Raw genomic sequence first — 19539 nt, forward strand, 5'->3', positions numbered from 1 at the left:
AAAGACTCTTTCTTCAAGTCTGGAAGGAATTGATTTAATAGGATTTAGAGAGTATTTAAGAAGAAACCATTCATGAAATTGATGCTCTCTATGGGAGTGGATGCTTTCAGGTCTCCAGGCTTCCCTCCCCCCTTTTTAATTCTATAACCAACCTAGTCACCTCTGCTTGAATACTTGAAATAAAAAAAAAAAAGAGCTGACACTATCTTTAACTTCCACTGAGCTGGAAATGCTTATGTCCCCAGGGATACCAAAAATAAAATTACAAAGATCAATAGGAGAGGCTGGTTTATGGTGAAGTTGCCGGTGGCCGCTAGGCCACATGGAGGAAAGGGTCTTGGGCTCTCCCTGTGGATGTGGAAAGACCCTGGACACGAACCACTGGTACCTTGATCACTCATGCCAAGGCGGTACATCCTTCACACACCTGGGAGAGAGCGCACTCTGCCAGGCTCACGCACGGACGCTCAGCACTCGCGTTCCTCTTCTTTCTGACCGCTATGGGTGCTCAAGAAGAAAGGTTAAGAACATGGCGGCGGGGGTTGAACTGAGAAAGAATTCAGTCCGACGAGGAAGAGTCGGTGGATGCAGAGGAAACCAGAGAAGAGACTGGTTTTGCTCTTGGCCACTTCCCGCCTGTGTTTAACTTCAGGAAGGTGAGCGAGGACTGCCGTAAGCAACGTGTCTACCTGCAAAAGCCCTGAGCTACCGCGACGTGCCGACGCTCTGGTGGTCCTCCCCGGTGGGAGCACCGCAGAGATCTCCATGAAGGCGCCCGGCTCCACGGCTCAGGCAGGTACCGCTCACCCGACACAGAATTTGTGAGGGAGGAGTTTATAAATCCTAGAAAGGGGCTGAGTCGTCCCAACGGTTGATACATTATTTGTTTAGAGGCACAGACCACGATCTGCAGCAGTGTTAGAAATAAAAGACTACACTAAAAAAAAAAAGAAAAAAAAGAAAAGAAAAGATGCATCTCGTGCTTGGGTGTTCCAAGCTCAACGACCAGCCAATGCGCTGGAGAGCTTCAGTCCAGGGTCACGTGCCTGACAGCAGCACTGTTTTGTTAGCCAAGAAAAGGAAGCGGCGGGAACACAGGTGTCAGTACAACCACCAAGTGCGGCCTGTAGACAAAACCGCTTCCTTCTTCCTTCGCCCAGGTGGCGGACTTCGCCGCCATCGCCTTCTCGGGCTAACGAGGTGACAAGGAGCCACAAGTTAATATAAAGGAAGTGTACGTCGTGCCAGAAGCGGTTCCCTCTTCCCCAGGAGGGGGTCCCCACGGTGTCCTGGATCCCTCGCCCATCTCTCAAAACCCGCAGGTGTCATGCTCAGCTCTGCCCTGTCGGTGCGGCCCAGAGGCCTCAGCCTCCCGGCAGCTGCTTTTCGAGCCCGGGTGGGAGTTCCCCAAAGCTCCAGGCCCCAGCACGTCCCTTGTGGGCAAGGTCCCCAAAGGCCTCCGTGCGAAGCCCAAACCTGTATTTCAGGCTCAGACAACATTCCCGTATATACGAGAGAGCCAGGCGCCCTCCTTCCCCGGGCTTGCTTACAGCTTCTTTTCTACCAGAACTGTTTCGCTCACTCAGAGAACCGCGTCTTTATCCTGATCCACCCTGGAAAACACAATGGGCCCTGCCCCCCTGCTCCCTTTCCTCTGGGAAGCAGTTTCTGAGACAGCATGTGACCCCCCCCCCCAACGAACGTCCTCTGCCAGTCAAGGTTTTGGGTCACAAACAGCAGGAATGGACTCTGGCTCACCTGCTGAGGAGCGGAATTTATTGGACAGATACGCAGTGCCTCACGGAATCAACAGGAAGCCTGGAGAAACCAACTCAGAAAGCTAAGCAGAGGCGGCCGAGCGCACAGCCAGCGTGGGTCACAGGAAGTCAGTCAGGAGACGGGCAGGGCGCCGCCAGCTTTGAGGCCACACCATGCCACCAGTCCCACCCCTCCATTCTCCTGTCGCCTCTGTCGTCTTGTCGTTCTGCTCATCTCCCCACTAATTCAAGGCCGGGCACCTATTTCCAATCGGCCAGGCGCCAGGCGTTCAGGCCCAGCTGCCAGGGAGAGGGGAGAAGCGGGGTCCGCAGGAGCCTGTTGGGGGGCGGGGGGAGAGGCCGCTCTTCTCGGATTTGTCCCCTGCTTGCTCGCTCCAAACCCAACCTCCCCTTCCTTGCTCCCAATTCCAGTGGTTCGGCAAATGGCTTTGGAATACACAGCGAACGGTCACGACGACACAAGGCGCTGGTGGGGGGACAAGGGGAAATCGAAACCATGGCTGCTGTTCCCCAAGAACTCAGGCATCACTGCCAGGGAAGGGGGGCTATGTTCCCACGACGAGGTGGGAGACAGGTGCATGTCCCACGCTTGAAGCTTAGAAGGAAAAGACCTGTGCTGCCCTCCACGTGTCCAGCCTCAGGACTTACGACGTGGAAGGCCCAAATCGTACTCCAACTGGACCTTCCCCCGTCCCCAACGGAGATGACACGAACCGGTTCACAGCTTCACGTCGGGGCACGTGCCCGGGACATGATTTCTAGAGCTTGACACCACAGACCGAATTTCCAGCAACTCGGGGAAAACATAGCTCTTCCGCATGCCCGGGTCTCACCGTCCACGAGTAGGAGTAAAGGGGCTGTGACAGAAGCCACACTTTGTAAGTGCCTCCCACTCACCAGGCACTGCGCTGCATGAGGGATCGGCAGGGCCGCCATCCGTCTTCCCCATGATCTGGGCGAGGGTTCTAGAAACTGAAGAGTCGACCATCAGGCCACTTGATGACTCCACACCGGGGCAGGTCACTCAGGCTCTTTGTCCTTTGTTTCTTCAGCCATAGCCCTTGGAGGATGGCGGTGAGTATTCAAATAGATAATATATATCGAGTGATGAGAACAGCACCTGATATGTAGGTGCTCAATAAATACTGCCTATTTATTAGTATAAGGTAGCTCTTAAAATCTCCATTTTCTTCATCAGCCTGACTTTGGAGAGGTTAAGTAGCCCGCCCAAAGTCATAAGGCTCGCTCTTGCGTGTAGGTATATAGAACTGGGATGCCACATTCAGGCTTGACTCTAAAAACCAGTGTTTACTTCCGTGACCCCACACTGTATACACTGTCAAACACACTCAGGGGTGTGGAGCTGCCTTCCAGAGCAAATGCTCTAGTTCCACTGCTTGTGATGCCGAGGCACTGTCACAGCAATGGTCCGTTTTAACAGATCTCTGGGATTCTATCTCTAGTAACATCTGTATGTATTTTGGTCATTCTTACGCAAGAACTGAAATTCCGAGAAACCCCTGTGACCATGGCAGATGCAAAGCAGTGTTCAACAGGTCGATGTACACACCGGGCTGGGGTGGACCTTTAAAAATGACAGCATCCTTGGGGCGCCTGGGCGGCTCAGTCGGTTGAGCGTCTGACTTCGGCTCAGGTCATGATCTCACACTCTGTGCGTTCGAGCCCCGCGTTGGGCTCTGTGCTGATAGCTCGGAGCCTGGAGCCCGCTGCGGATTCTGTGTCTCCCTCTCTCTCTGACCCTCCCCCGTTCATGCTCTGTCTCTCTCTGTCTCAGAAATAAATAAACATTAAAAAAAATTTTTTTTTAAATGACAGCATTTGCTTTCCTGGTGTTTGGGTACAGGGTCACTTTCACAAGCGCATTAAATCATGGCTGCAGGATCGGAGTGGGTTGTAAGGTCAATCTGTTTTTGTTTTTGTTTTTGTCCCTCTGTTCCCCTTCCTTTTGCTCTTCCTTTCTTCTTTTTATTAGTTGAGAAATAACCACAACCCCTGGATGCCCTCATGGTTACAAGAGAAAGGGACCGACTTCTGAATTTTAGGTCTTCCCATCTGCCACCCATCGCTCTCCTCACACCCTTGTCCTCTAGAATCTGCCTGGCGTCACGGCACAAATGCCAGCAGCCATGACACCAGAGCCAGAGAGGCATGTCTTCAGAGGTACCTTAGCAGGAGGCCATCCCCAAAGCCACCAGGATGACAAGATGGCAAGTCATCGAGTAGCAGGGGCATGAGGAGTCTGTTTAACTCTGGGACTATCTGTCCATCACTTTTCCTTTCCAAACAGCATGCAGGCTCCACGGGCTTAAACCACAATGGTCAATAAAGCCACACAGATCAGGGTGAGTTAGCAAAAGGCAAGAGGATGGCAAATCTAACTCAGGAAGGAAAAGGGGCATTCCTTTCCTCGACCGCCCTACTGCGGTAAAAGCAAGCCCCCTTTCCACTCGAGCAGACCAAAAAGGCAAACAGGTGCACTCAGATCGCATGATGTCAGACCGAACAGTGCGATGTGAACGGACTCAACATCCAACGTCCCATGGTTCAGGACCAACTGAGTTGTGATTAGCACCTGGTATGGATTTCTTGTCTTGTTTCTGCCCTCGTAAAACAGATGTCATGGAACATGCTAGAACTGAGAGACTGTTTTATTTCTGATATTGAAGTAAATCTTAGCCAACATAGTACATAAGCATTTACTGTTATTTTGATTCTATTGCTTCGATTAATCCCAGTTTTAATACATCAGCGATAATATGAGGTTTGATTTACCATATTATTATTATTGTCTGCTGTCGAGATAAAAGTCTCCCAGTTACATGACAGACAGCAGATGTCCCCACCTTCTGAATAGATACCGACGCATGACACATTTCCTACGCCCTAAAAATGTTTAGCTAAAGTGGGTAGAACGACCCTGGTCACTGAAATAAGTGTTCCACTCCGATGTCCCTCAATTGCCACATATTTCAGAAGCTTGTCTTTCGGAGTCCACTCTTTTTTATCTTTACATATGTCCTTGTTATTTCTGCACCCTGTGGAAGACAGTACCAATACACCCCCTAATGTTTAGTTTTGTTTGTTAAGCTCATTTGCATAGACTAGAATATGCTGTCTTAATATCATTGCTTTAGTCAAATACCCCAGATAGATTATTTGTTTCACGTGTAACACAGCTTTGGTGTCATACAAATTACCCACAGTTAACCCATTCGGAAACGCACACTTGGGTCACCAGCTGACGAAGAATCTTATCATCTGCCCTCGATACGGTATAACCATATAATACATCCCACATAACATGTGAAAGATAACAGAACAGCACGAGGGTATATACCATTTATGTAACATGAGGATACCAGCATCCACAATTAGTCGTATTACAAGAATTTCCTGTACGGTTTAGCATTTTACCGTCCTTCTACTTTCTATTTCACAGTGAGCAGGGTTCTCCTTCATTTCCTCACTGTCTATCACTCAATCTTAAATTGACACAGCAAATCCTCCAGTGACATCAAATGGCATGCCATGTTTCAGCCAAATTCTAGACAGTTTTCTCCTCATAATTTATCTAAGATGAAAGGAATAGATGTGTTTTGGTCCCATACAGATTTGAGAGCCTACTTCGTCTTGAAATGCTATGAACAAGTATTTTTTTTTTCTTATAATTTAGTTTCAGGGAAATGAAAACACTCACCATTACCAGTTTGCTGATCTAAATGAGCTCAGATGAGATGAATTCTACTACTTTTTAACATTTTTCCAACTGCAATGGTTTAAGACCCAGCAGAAGAATACAGATTCTACAGGCAAATTCTACAACTGGGACAAAAATTTCTGAGAGACATACTAATCTTTTCCCCGTTCCGAGTTATTATTTACTTGACAAAGATGATTAATCAGTCAACTATAATGGAGATTTCATTAGGGCATGACTGATTTTGCTTCTATGTTCCTCAGTCTATATACTTGCCTAAGCTACCTGGCCAGAGTTACTTACTTATTTATGTGTTAGACCAACACATATGTGGCATTTCTTCCCATTCAGGAACTCTACCAATAGATCCTAAGAGTTATTCATTATATTAAGCAGCCCACTTTCTCTGCTCAATTAATCAGATAATGAGAGCATCTCATTTTGACTCTCTTAAAAATATCATTTCTAAAACATTTAAGAATATACCACGTTAGGGCCACCTGGGTAGCTTAGTCGGTTGAGCATCTGACTCTGGACTTCGGCTCAGGTCATGATCCCAAGGTCGTGGGATCAAGCCCCACATTGGCTCTGCGCTGAGCAAGGAGCCTGTGTAAGATATTCTCCCTCCCTCCCTCCCTCCTTCTCTCTCTCTCTCTCTGTCTCTCCCTCTCTCCCCCCACCCGCCCCCTCCCCTGGTCGCGCTTTCTCTAAAATTAAAAAAAAAAAAAAAAAAAGAATTCTACTGTCTATCTGCAGTTGAAGGATGAATATCCACATATGATCCATACCAGTCAAAGTGGAATATACTATAATGGGGAATAGTTACATCACCTTCCTGTTCCATATACCTTCTGATTCCAAAGGCAGCCACTCCCTCATTTGTCATACTAAGTCTCCATCAAGTACTAGGTTCTAACAATATAGCAATAGTTTCATTATGAAAGCAACCTACCCGTGCCACATAAGAGGATTAGAGCAAATATATCACCCAACTGTATACAATGCTTTAGATCCCTAAAGCCCAGCGCAAACAAATAAACAAAACAAAAAAACAGATGGCCACATCAAGGAGGTGTGAACTGGAGCTCCAGACCAGCAGACGTAAAAATGAGGTCAACCGCAAGAAGAAAATCCAATGGGCATTTTGCCAGAATTATCCACATCGTCTTGATCGTCCCAATGGGCCAACACCAGAAGTAGCTCATTCTCTGGGAGGTTAAAAGTGGTCCCCACACCCATGTGCCTCGTCAGTCCTATTATGCAACACTGGTCTTTTTGACTTCAGAAGCCAGACCACACCCCATAGCATGAGCATGGTGCCCTGCAGAAAACAGGTGCCCAAGAAAGATGTCAGAGATGGGGGGGCGGGGGGGAGGTATGCTGAATTAATGAATAACTCCTTTTGGATAACTTCCATAAAATCAGTTTTTTCCCCGAGTGTCCTTCGCTAAGGCGCCATCCCCAGCACAAGCTGACCCGCTAGGGACCCTTCTTCCGTTTCCTATCACGCTCCATGCTCCTCCCGGTAACAACATGTATCACATGCTATTCGCAGCTGTGTCCCCCCCCACCCCCACCCCACCGAAGGCAAAGCTGACTTTATTTATTTATTTATTATCCCCAGTTCAAGAAATGTTACTAAATGAATAAACAAATGCTTAAGATTCGGTTAAAGTGCCATGGTTCTTTCATGGGCTCACGATAACGGAGTCCTTCCTGAACAAGCCTTTATAATGTGTGTATCTTATAAATTCATGTGTGGGGGGGGCAGAGAATGTAGGACGGTTGATGTGATGCCTCCACACCTCTCCTCTCAGACCATTCGCCCCCCACTTAGGCTAGTGAGAAAGTCCAAACAGCACTGGGGACAGTTTAAAGAAGGAACGAATTTGAACTCTAGGATTTCTTGCTTTCCTGGTCCCCATCTTTGCAAACCCCTCTAGATCTGTGCTGTTCTAATGTGCTCAGCAAGGCTGAGACAGCGGATTATTAACAAGTTTACATCGATGAAACCTGAGAACTCGTATCTTACCCTGATGTCAACTCTAACCAGAGCACAAACGACTGGGCCTCTCTTTTCTGTCGGGCCACTTTTCAAGTGGCAATTCCTTGGAAACACACACACACACACACACACACACACACACACACACAGTCCAAAGGAACAGTACTGGGTTATGTCAGGGAACCTGAATTCTCTTGCTATTCTAAGTTGCCAAATGCTAAGCTGCTCATTGCTAAGTTGCCAAATGATCCGACAAAGTTTTCCAGATTGTCCCTATAACTAGAGGCTCCCCCGTTCACTGTACTTAATACCTGCCAGAGATTTCTAGTTTCAATTAGTGACGCCCTTGACTTCACTCTACTATTTGGAAAGGAAATGGCAGAAGTTTCTCAAAAATAAACTTCCACTTTGATCTTGAGAGAAGGGGCAACGGAATTCCAAAGTCAAGCAACCAACCCAGAGTGACAAAATGCCAAAGAAGGGCATCTTGCTCTATTGCTGTGCTTACGGTCATTAACAGCAAAGGACAACGAACCAGACCGTGAACTCCAAGCAAAGAGAAAAATAAGTCCCAAGCGAATTTAAAGCATCGGTTTGTGGGCCAAGGTGTGAAAGGTGTGTGGCCATGAAGCCTGGGTCGTGGGCATCTCTGCTTTCCCCTCCCTCTCACCTGGTGGCATGGCCCTGCGACTGAAGCCAGCACAGCCAGGTCAGGTGACCCTGTGCTCCACAACTGTTTTTAACAAATTATTCCCAAACAAAATTTTTCTTAAAAAAAAAAAAACCTCAAGTGGGATTGCATAAACAGATAATGGTACATTCATACAACAGACTATCTACCCACTTGGCAATAAACAATCGATCCAAGCAACAACACGTAAAAATCTCAAAAAACATTACAATGAGCAAAAGCTAGGCACAAAAGGACCGTGTTGACCTTTTAACAATGTGGGGGTTCGGAGTTCCAACCCCCGCAGGTAGTTGCAAATCGATTCACTGAGGTATTCCTTTTCATTTTAACTCCAGTATCGTTAACATGCAGTGTTATCTTTCGTTTCAGGTACACAATACAGTGGCTCAGCAATTCTGTACATTACTCAGGACACATCCCAAGTGTATTCTGAATTCTCTTCACCTACTTCCCCCATCCTCCCACCCACCCCCACTCTGGTAGCCATCTGCTTGCTCTCTAGAGTTAAGAGTCTGCTTTTTTGATTTACGTCCTTTTGCTTCGTTCACTTGTTTTGTCCCTGAAATTCCACATGTGAGTGAAATCATATGGTATTTGCCTTTCTCTGACTGACTTATCTCACTTAGCAGTATACTCTCTAGATCCCTCCGTGTTATCACAAATGTCAAGATTTCATTTGTTTTTACGGCTGAGTAATATTCCACTGTATATAATACACCACACATCTTCTTTATCCATCCATCAATGGACACTTGGGCTGCTCCCGTAATTTGGCTAGTCTAAATAATGCGGCGATAAACAGGGGTGCACATATCTTTCTGGATTAGTGTTTCTGTAGTCTTTGGGTAAATACCCAGTAATGGGATTACTGGATCAGATAGTAAGTCTATTTTTAATTTTTTGAGGAACATCCATACTGCTTTCTACAGGGGCTGCACCAGTTTGCATCCCCACCAACTGTGCACGAGGGGTCCTGTTCCTCCACACCCTTGCCAACACTTATTGTTTCCTGTGTTTTTGAGTTTTGCCATTCTTAACTTTCTATCTCCTCTAACGCCAACTAATAATAGCGTAATGTTAACCAGAAGCCTTACCAATAACGTAAACAGTTAACGCATATTTTGTATGTTTTACATATTACATATTGTATTCTTACAATAAAGTAGGCTACAGAAATTTTTATGAAGAAAATCATAAGGAAAATACATTCACAGCACTTACTGTATTTATTGAAAAAAATCCTCATAAAATTAGACCTGCACACTCAAACCCATGTTATTCAAAGATCAACTGTATATATACCACATGATTCCAATAATATAAAATGTAAGAACTGGCAAAATTAATCTGTGATGGTAAAAATTTTGAACAGTTGTTATCTGGAATGGAGGTTGGGGGTGAACTAAAGTTCAAAGTGGCAAAAGGAAACTTTCCAGGGGCGCCTGGGTGGCTCAGTCGGTTAAGCGTCCGACTTCGGCTCAGGTCATGATCCCGTGGTTCATGGGTTTGAGCCCCACATCGGGCTCTGGGCTGACAGCTCGGAGCCTGGAGCCTGCTTCGGATTCTGTGTCTTCCTCTCTCTCTACCCCTCCCCAACTTGTGCTCTGTTTCTCTCTCAAAAATAAATAAACATTTTTTTTTAAAAAAAGGGAAACTTTCCAGGGTGATGGAAGGACTCTATGTCTTAACTGGGTGTTGGTTACATGGGTAACTTCATTCGTCAAACACATCTAAGTATATACTTAAGTTCTATCCATTGTACTGTATGTAAATTTACTGCAGTTTTTAAAATTCAGCACCAATCTCCTCCCACCTTTGACTAAATCTAGGAAGTTCTGTGGTATAAGGGAAAAAACATGAACTTCCAGAAAGAGAAGACCTAAACTATGACCCCTGTCACCCCCATCATCTTGAACAAGTGAGGTAACATCTCCACACACTTCCCATCCTGTGAAATGGAGACTTCTATTAAAGGTCATTCAAACAAAATACCCCAATGACAAAATACCAGTAACACAGAGAAACATGCTGTAAATAATATGATGTTATATACAAAAGAGACGACAGAAATATTATTCCCCAGATTGGGGTGGGTGTGGGTAAAGGGAATCTAGCAGAGAGTGCCTCCATTAGGATAATTTTAATTTATGTGATGATTTTTCTCTTTCCACCATTTTAAGATTCTTTTTTAAGGTAGGCTCCATGCCGAGGGTGGGGCTAGAACCCACGACTCTGAGATCAAGAGTTTCAGGCTCCACCGACTGAGCTGGCCAGGTGCCCAGCTTTCCACCATTTTATTTGTTTGTTTATTCATTCATTCATTCATTCATTCATTCACTCATTCATTCAGAGAGAAAGCAGGGGATGGGGCAGAGGGAGAGAAAGAATCCCAAGCAGGGGTCCGTGCTCTTAGCGCACAGCCCAACGCGGTGCTTGATCCCACAAACCATGAGATCGTGACCTGAGCCGAAACCGAGAGTCGGATGCTCAACCGACTGAGCCACCCAGGCGCCCCTCCACCGTTTTAAAACATGGATTTCTGCAGCTGATCAGAGTCACTAAACCAGGAGTGTTCCTTTCGTCTCCACATTTCCTTATACACACACACACACACACACACACACACACACACCCTCCATAAGCTCTGCCTGTTCTCCCTCCCTCTAGCTGCTCTGCCTGGTTTGCAAGGTGCCCAATCTGCATAAACCATGAGGATAAATCAATCAGGCAATGAGAAAAAGGCAACAAACCGCAGCCAAGGCCAAGGTGCAAAACCCCACTCCGTGTGGGGTAGGTCATTAGGTCCCACTGAGAGACCTGGATGTCACCTTGCTTAAAGTGGACTGGGTCACCCATCTGTGGCGTCCCTCTCTTTTCAACTCTCCCCACCTGCGTTTTTTTGGGAGGGCTGTTTATGTGCTCCCCACACCTCCCTCTTCCCCTGCTCTGGCGTTCTCTCCCGCACTTTCTCTTTCTCTCTAGGCTGGGTTTAATTTGACACCTTGAGCTTTGGTAACGAGGTGGGGAGCAGAGCAGCCACAGCGGAATTCATTAGGCTCAACACTGCAGGGCCCGCTCTCTGTGCGTTAATGACATCGGAGGGTAGGGAAACGAGACAGCCACCACGCGAGATGAAATAAACATGAGGACTGTCAGCAGTGACAGCCTAAGCAAAGGGGACAAAATGAGCCAGGTAGAGACCTTTCCCCGTCCACACAATGCAAACCGACAGCTTGCAAGGCCCCCCCTCCCCGCAGCCACCCCCCCTCCCCTTACCCAAAGCCGAAGAGTGAGTAAGAGGTAGGGGGAGGAGGAAGCGTGGATGGGAAAGAAGGAAAGAAAATACAATTAAATTATCATTGTTTTAACGTACAAATTTCATTTATCAGTTTAATGTTGGCGCAAACCAAATGCCTCACCCTCCTTCAGAGAGAAGGCGCAGGGAGGTTGGGAGCTGGTCTGCGATGCTTGGAAGGTGCTTTCCTCCCGCCTCCCCGCCTGAAGCTCTCTCTCTCTCTCTCTCTCTCTCTCTCTCTCTCAGCTGATTTCTTTTTCCTGAGTGGCACCACCACCACCCCCTACCTTCAACCACCATAACTCCGTCTCTCCCTGTTGCTAAAGGCAGCACTGGAAGGAGGAAAGGAAGGGAGAAAGAAAGCAGAGGTGAAGACGAAGGGACAGAGATACTTGATTCTGTACATGTTTTGTTTTAAAGGTGAGAGGGGGTGGCAGGGGGGTGACAAAGAAAATCCAGCCAGCATGAGCTACATCCAGACAGGGCTTTGCCCACCCAGAAGAGCAAGCACCCTGTTCCCAGTTACCAGCTGTCAAGAGGGTTTACTGTCAAGGAAGGTCTTAGGGGCGGCCACGGCCTCCTCTTCCTCGCACAATGCAGAAGGAATGCACTGGCTGGAATCAGGCTAAGTCGGGACCCCCCCTCTTCCAATAGAAATAATCCCCCATGGACAGGAGCAGGGAGAAAGCACCTCCCCCCCAGCCCCGACACTGTACTCGCCGAAGGGAAAGGTGGCTTCCCCAGGTTCAAAAGGAGCGGACTCTATCCAGTTGGCCACAACGTGAAGCCCAGGCCTGGGATCTGGAGTGTGATGTTTCCCTAATTCAATCTGCGGATCCCACAGCCACAGCTAAGACCTTCTGCCACAGCCCTTCCCAGAAACCTTCCCCTCTTTCTCAGCCTGTTTCAGAGACAGGACGTTAAGTGAGCCACAGCTCATACTTTAAAGGCCAAGTATCGCTGTTTTCTTTGGCCATGGACTTCTCAGGCAAGGTTTTCAGAAAACCCCCAAAGCTAGCAATATTATGAGAAGGGAAAAGAAAGCCATCATCTTTTTTATTCAAGGGAAAGTATACGGAGGCTGGATCAGTGACAGAATTCAAACTTAGAACAGACCAACACGGGTCATTCTCAGTTGTTTGAATCAAAGTTTTCCCTTTCCAACCCCTTGGGGGGCGGGGTCTGCCAATCTGCTAGGGCTTCTGCCTCCCAGATGTAAAGAATGTGGGAGGCCAGGTGTGAACAGTGGGGGCTCCTGATGCGTGAACTTAGCTGGTCATCACGTAGGAAGCCACATGGCCATGACTCCAAATCACAGATATGAACAACTGCTGCCATAAAATTACTTGTTTCACACACAGGAAAAAACAAACAAACAAACAAACAAACCCCAGTAGATATGAGGTATCACAAAGTTAAGGGCCATGACAATTCTTTCAGACACGTCCTGGGTTTAAGGCCTAGAGACTGACTCCCAACAAAAGTTTTGTCTGCCTTCAACACGGACAGAACCTTAGTTTCCTCCTCAGAAAATGGTTAACACCTTCTTCTCCCTAGATGGTGTGAAAACAGATGGGTTGGCCCCTTCTACTAAGCATTATAATCCCCGAAGGAAAGCGATCCACTACGAAAAGTGCAGGAGAAGAGTTTTACATTTAAGAGACTAATTTTGTTTTAGACCAGAAAATATGATTATAGAACATCTTGTCAAGGGAAAGAGACACACACGGTCCATTTGTTCTGGAAGGCAGACAGTGGAGTGATGGACAGCACGGACCGAGCTACGTCTGAAGGCCAGCGTTAGCATGGGTCACCTGAAGGGGGGAGGCCAGGAGTCCATCCTGAACACAAAGGTACCACCACACAGGCCTGCCGTATCAAAACAAGACAAGCAGAGAGATTAAGTAACGTCACACACACCAAAGGCATGGTAGTTAAACAAAAAGCATGTGCACATTTTTTTTAGGTGTCTTTATTTTTGAGAGAGAAAGACACACACACACACACACACACACACACACAGTGTGAGTGGTGGAGGGGTAGACTGAGAAGAAGACACAGAATCCGAAGCAGGCTCCAGGTTCTGAGCTGTCAGCACAGAGCCCGACGCGGGGCTCGAACCCAGGAACCGTGAGATCACGACCTGAGCCAAAGTCGGACGCTTAACTGACTGAGCCACCCAGGCGTCCCAGGGTATTCACATTGGAACTGCCCTGCCATTTAATTTCTTCCGGCCTGAGGTCTACTTTCTAGCCCTGTGGCTAGCGGCCCCAGCTCATTTGCATGTTTCCATTACACTACCTTGCCCTGCCCAATGTCAGAGGTGATCCCTTCAGAAGCCGCCTTCACACCTCATATTCCCTCACTATCTGAAAGAACAAAGCCAAAGACCTTCCCACCAAGGCACCAACAGGACAAGCTAAGGAGCTAGTGAGTACAGTGGAAAGAGGAGGCTGTCTTTAGAGACGGAAACAAGTGTCTTCCCCTTCTCTTCTCCACTCTTTACACGTTTGGGGACCCTGGGCAAATGATTTAGCCTCTCTGGGCCTCAGTTTTCTCCTCTGTATAGTGGGCAGCAGAACACCGGCCTCTGGGCCACATGCAACTTACATATGGTAAGTGTAACGTACCTAGGACAGTGCTTGGTGTGTGGGAGACACGTCCAGTGGGAGTGAGGCAGCTGAGGAAGGGTCCAAAGAAGTGGCCATGACAGTTGTGAAGTTCCCCAGCCTTGAAGTATGTGCACAGTGAGCTCCGGGAGCCTGATGAACCACATTTACTACCAGAAGGGCCCCAGAGCCTGAGAACATCAAGGCAGAGTTAAAACTCGCTCCCCGCTCCCAGTTTCTCCGAGGAGCACTGCCAGCCATACCCTCACCCCGATAAGCCCTGCTTCCTTTCCTTTCTTTGGCTACTCTCGACCTCGGCCTGCTCTAACCAACCTCCCCGAGTCCCCACAGCAGCTTCTGACGCCCCTGGTGCAGAAAACCACCAGCCGGGGTGCTCTGAGAAAACCCAGCCCCCAGACATTCTGATTTCCCTGTTCCCGGATGGAGCCCAAGCATCGGCGGTGTTTTGCAAAAGTTCCCCGGGGTGATTTTAACGTGCAGCCAGGGTTGAAAACCACTCTGTAGCAAATATACTTGTTACTGAAAGGTTTATGCATAACACGAAAAAAAAAACCAAAAAAACCCATTTCTATTACCATTATGACTTACTTGGCCAGAGTATCACGCCTCTCACCCTAAAAAGATAAGCTTCTGGGGCTCCATGAAAGATCATACCTGGGAAGGGCTCGAGAGGTCAGCCAGGTCGTCTCCATGTGTGGAGGAGGCTCCGAAAGGTGAAGTGACTTTCTCTGATAACACAGCAGCTACTGGCAGAGCGGAACTGCCCCCCTTAGAGCCGCAGGATGTCCTGACCTTTCTCTGGCTCCCGCTCTGAAGTCTGGATGGCGGACAACCGCTCTCCCTGTCTTCTCCTTCCTCTTTTCCCATCCTTCCCGGGGCTTCCTGAACCCCTGGGCTTGTTTCCAATCTTTAACGCTAAACGTTATCAGTTTGAAATGTTCCATATAGTGCCTGGAGCTTTGAGGGGAAAGGTGCCATGAAAATCTTAATAAACAAATAAATAATTCATACGAGGCATTGGTCTATTCTCTGCACCACTGGATTTCAAACATTTCTCAGAGGCAGACTCTCCCCCATAAAGTCAAACACATAACAGCCCTGAAACAGAAGGGCAGGGGTTGAAGTCGGCGTGGGGGTCCAGAGCCTCACGGGCTCACTCCGCTGCCAGGAGGGCAGCGCTGGGCCGGCCTCACACCCTTCCTGAGGCCCCACGGGGCATGGACTGGAAACCGGCCCAGCACAGGACGCACAGCCGCGTTGCACACTTAGGACGGACAGCCCAAAGAAGAGTTTCGTTACATTACACATCCTCCTCTTCCCCAGAAATAACAAGAAAAAGAAGTCATTTGTTGTAAAACAACTACACCTGTGTGAAAATCGCATGTATTGCAACTGGGTTGTGACAGAAATACAGAAACCTGGCAGTGGTCAGAGCCGGTCAATCCACTCAGTGCTGAAATGGGATTTAGGTCCCCCAAGGCCATCAGAGAAAACCTCTCTCCACTCGGCAAGCTCCCTGTCATTCGTGCATGTGTGCATGTATGCGACTCTATTTGTTTTCTCCCCCAAAGACTTAGGGTCTCCAAGCCCTGTTTCCGTTCAGGAGCAAAGGGAAATGGACAAGCGAGGAGGCCAGGTTGGGCCACATTTCCAGCCCAGAAGCATCTACGGGTCTTTGGAGACCAAGAATGCCTCCCTCTTCCTGATGGTTTTTACAGAAGAAATTCAAAAACCCCTCAGCTTGATTCCTTAATTTCCGTGGCTGCGGATGACAGGCCTTCCCACTGCTGATCTAACCAGTTAGGCAGCGACAATTACTCATTCAGGGGCTACGTTTGCCAAAAACATTGGATTGATGATTTTAAATGATTTTCATAATATAGATGAGGGGAGGATTACAGCCGATTCTTGTTTCTTTGCTTACTTGCTTGCTTATTTATTTCTTTAATCACTATGTGCTCCCGAATCAATTCCCCCTTCCTTCTGCTCCAGAGAAACTCTGGCTCACTTAAAGACGAGGTCTGAGCACCTGTAACAGGCTGTCAAGGAAAGAAGGCAGAGACAGAGAAATTAAATCTCTTCAGATTTGCACTGTGTACTCCTGGTCAAGGTGCTTGGACCTTCCTTTCATCTGACTGTCTCCACAAGACAGGCGGCACGCTCCCCATTTACAGGCAAGACGACTGAGGCTGACCAAGGTCACGTGACTTGCCCAAGGTCACACAGTCTACGAGCCTGGAGCTCGGAGTCGGAGCCTTCCACGTCTCGACTCCCGCCTCACAATTCCCAGCCCCCACTGTGACCCTGGACGGACATGAGTCAAAATCACTGCGGAACTTGTCATTCAGCAAGGTCCTTGTCACGATGGTGGCACCATTGCTCTCCCCCAACTTCTCTGCTGACAAATCTGCACACTCATGGGGAGTGAGCTATGTCACCTCCGTGTGTGGGTTGGCAAGAATAATGGCCCACGAACCATTTTTTCAAAGGGCCACTTACTTTGTCCTTAATATTTCAAACCCAAGCCCTCTGCCATCATTCTCCTCCTACCTCTAAGTCCAAATTCTTTTTGACCACCCCCCCCATACTGTTTCGCCCTCACCCCCCTCACCCCCCACCTTAAAATCAAACAGCCATGGAGTCTGTTCAGATGCCCTATTCATCAAGGAAATGAATTCCATATGCATAATTCATTTCTTTTGTGAACTTTTTCCCCTGCGGGGAGTTAATGCTCTCCAGTGCACTGGGGACCGAGGCAGGCAGAAGGGACCAGTGAGCGAAGGGGGCAAAAATGCCTTCCCCGTGTAGCCAGGACAGAGAGGGGCCAAGAGGTCTGGCCTCTGCTGGCTGGCACCTAGAAGTCCACCATTTTATCTCGCAAAAAGCGAGGGGGACCCTGGGCCACCGATCAGAGGACAATAGGCTTCGCCTTCAAGGGCGAGCAGCCAGGGGAGCCCGGAGGCCTTCTTTCCAAGCCCAGGGGCTGACGGTCGCCTGGAGAGACAAAATGGATAGATCCCTTCCACTCCTCCGTGCCTCTGCTCATATTAAAAACCCAAAACTAAACAAAGAGATATACACCGTGCCCAATGCACCATGTTTAACAGCTGTTGCATTTGGAGAAAAAGCAGTCCCCAGTCCAAAGTCAGATTTGAAAAACGGCTTTATTAAGGGAAAGATTTACTGTATATGAACTCCAAGACTAGAAAGAGGAGGAGGAGGGGCAGCTGAGAAAGACAGATCTGCCAGACGGGGAGCCCAACTGACTCCGCTGGCTGATGTTACCTTTTGGCAAGTTTCGCTGACCCCCACGACCTCCTGGAAGTGACAGACCTTCGGTTATTAACTCTTTAATAACAGTCTAGAACCCCAGAGTTCAGAGCTGGCTTGATAAATGGCACAAGAGATTTTAAGGCCAAGAAGGAAGCTTCTCTTCCAGCACAGCCTACTTCGGGGAAACTGAGGTTACTTAGCGTCTTATCCGAATTTTTAAAAACACCTCTTTCTTTTCACTTCTCAGCTTCTGCCTTCCTCCCTCTCCACAGACCCAGGGGAAGGGGCTGGTAATCATTTTAGATTTGGGGATTCTCGTGCCTGATTCTACAACCGCCTCGTCGTTCAGGAACTGCATCTTGGGAAAAGGTCCACTAGCTACCTGTGGGTGGTCTGATGTGGGCTAGACAGGATGAAGCCAGTGAACTAAGTACGAAACAGAACCGCATCTCCCAATACGTGGAAAGCAACAGAAATTCTGCTGCGATTCCCGTACGAGTAACCTGTCCGGGCAAAGAAAACCGCCAACGGCTTCCATCTAACGTATGAAAACCAGAAAGTGGCCGGCCAGTTTTATTTCACCATCCACTAGAAGCGTAACGCCAAAATACGTGCTCCATAGGGAAGCAACGGAGAGCAATAAAGGATATGTGAGTTATAAATTAAAGCACCCCCTGGGGTTGGGGACCTGAGAGAGCTCCTTGCCCTGGCCTCACAGAGCTGACGGTCTATTTAGGAAAGAAAGAAGTGTGAAGGGAATTCTAAAGTTCAAGTGAGCCCAAAGAATATAGAGATGCCTCAACAAGCCAGACGACACCGGCAGTCGGCAGAGATTCCCAGAGACCCCTCCATGACAGCCACCGGCCCACGGCAGCTTCACGCAAAGGCTCTGGAGTTGGGCGGACACGTGTCTGAACCCCAGTGATGCCAGTGGCTGGTTATGTGAGTTTTGACATGAATTTGCCCTCTCAAATCTCATCTGTCAAATACACCGTATAATGTCACTTCTTCGTAGGATGTTTGTACGAATTTAATCAGATTAAGGCATATACAATAACTTGGTCGTATGCCCAATGGTGTATGTGAGTAGTATACGCTATAAGGACCCAATAAATTACAAACTGAACAAGGTGTTAGCCCATTTAACCACTGGAAACAAACACGGTGATATAGACTGACGGTGACGGGTCAGTTGGCTTGGCACGAAGTCTGATGTGGCCGTATAACTTGCTTCTTTTATTATTATTTTTTCATTATTTAAGTTTATTTACTTATTTTAATGTTTATTTTTGAGAGAGAGAGACAGACAGAGAGACAGAAGAATGGGGGAGGGGCAGAGACAGAGAGGGAGACACAGAATCGGAAGCAGGCTCCGGGCTCCCAGCTGTCAGCACAGAGCCCGACGCGGGGCTTGAACCCACAGACCACAAGATGGTGACCGGAGCCGAAGTCGGACGCCCGACCGACTGAGCCACCCAGGCGCCCCTGTAACCTTGCTTCTTATATGGACTGGCTAGAAGGTGAGTCGAAGAGAATAAAGGAAACCAACCCCTCAGCTGAAGACCTGGTTTTTCCATCCCTCACTCTGGAAGCATCTAGCTTCCACTAGGTGGACCTTCCATCTCCGTGCTGTGTTTCGGCAAGACACCAGTCAGCATCTCTCTGTCGCCTTTGGGGATAATCTGGACAGTAAGTAGCATCGCCCTGTCACGGGGGTTCGGAGAGCTTCTGCAACGCCCCATTTAACTGCTCTGTGCTCCTATCTTCGGGCTTCATTAGCATATTTCAGCAGTGCCTTGATGGATGAAGATAGATGGGGGAACATCATCCTTGCTGAAATCACTGTTTCATCAAGGTTAAACCAGCCTCGAGCTTCGCCACCTCCCTTTGTTTGGCTAGGTCTCTAATAACAAAATTAACGGCAGAATTAATGCCCAGGAGGCTCCCGGTGAAATACACTGATGCCCCCAGAATGAAGCTTTATCCCGGACCTCCCAGTTTATAATCCATCAATCAGTTGCTTCCATACTTTATTTTAAACTAAAACATCACCTCCATCACAGCAGAAGCCCGCCTCTCCGGCCTTTCCTCTGAAACAGCTGGGCTGGGAAAAGGCTAAGAGGCAGCCTGTTGCCTCAGAACTGTCACA

General features: G+C 48.0%; 1 protein-coding gene across 3 annotated transcripts in view; it reads right to left on the bottom strand.

Annotated features, from left to right (window-relative positions):
- PBX1 (PBX homeobox 1) overlaps positions 1-19539 on the bottom strand; it is a 289312-nt gene that overhangs the window by 192532 nt on the left and 77241 nt on the right. The gene's annotated exons all lie outside the window — the stretch shown is intronic.

This window comes from Panthera tigris, chromosome F3 (genome assembly GCF_018350195.1).
Source record: "Panthera tigris isolate Pti1 chromosome F3, P.tigris_Pti1_mat1.1, whole genome shotgun sequence".
In the NCBI taxonomy this organism is placed as follows: domain Eukaryota; kingdom Metazoa; phylum Chordata; class Mammalia; order Carnivora; family Felidae; genus Panthera; species Panthera tigris.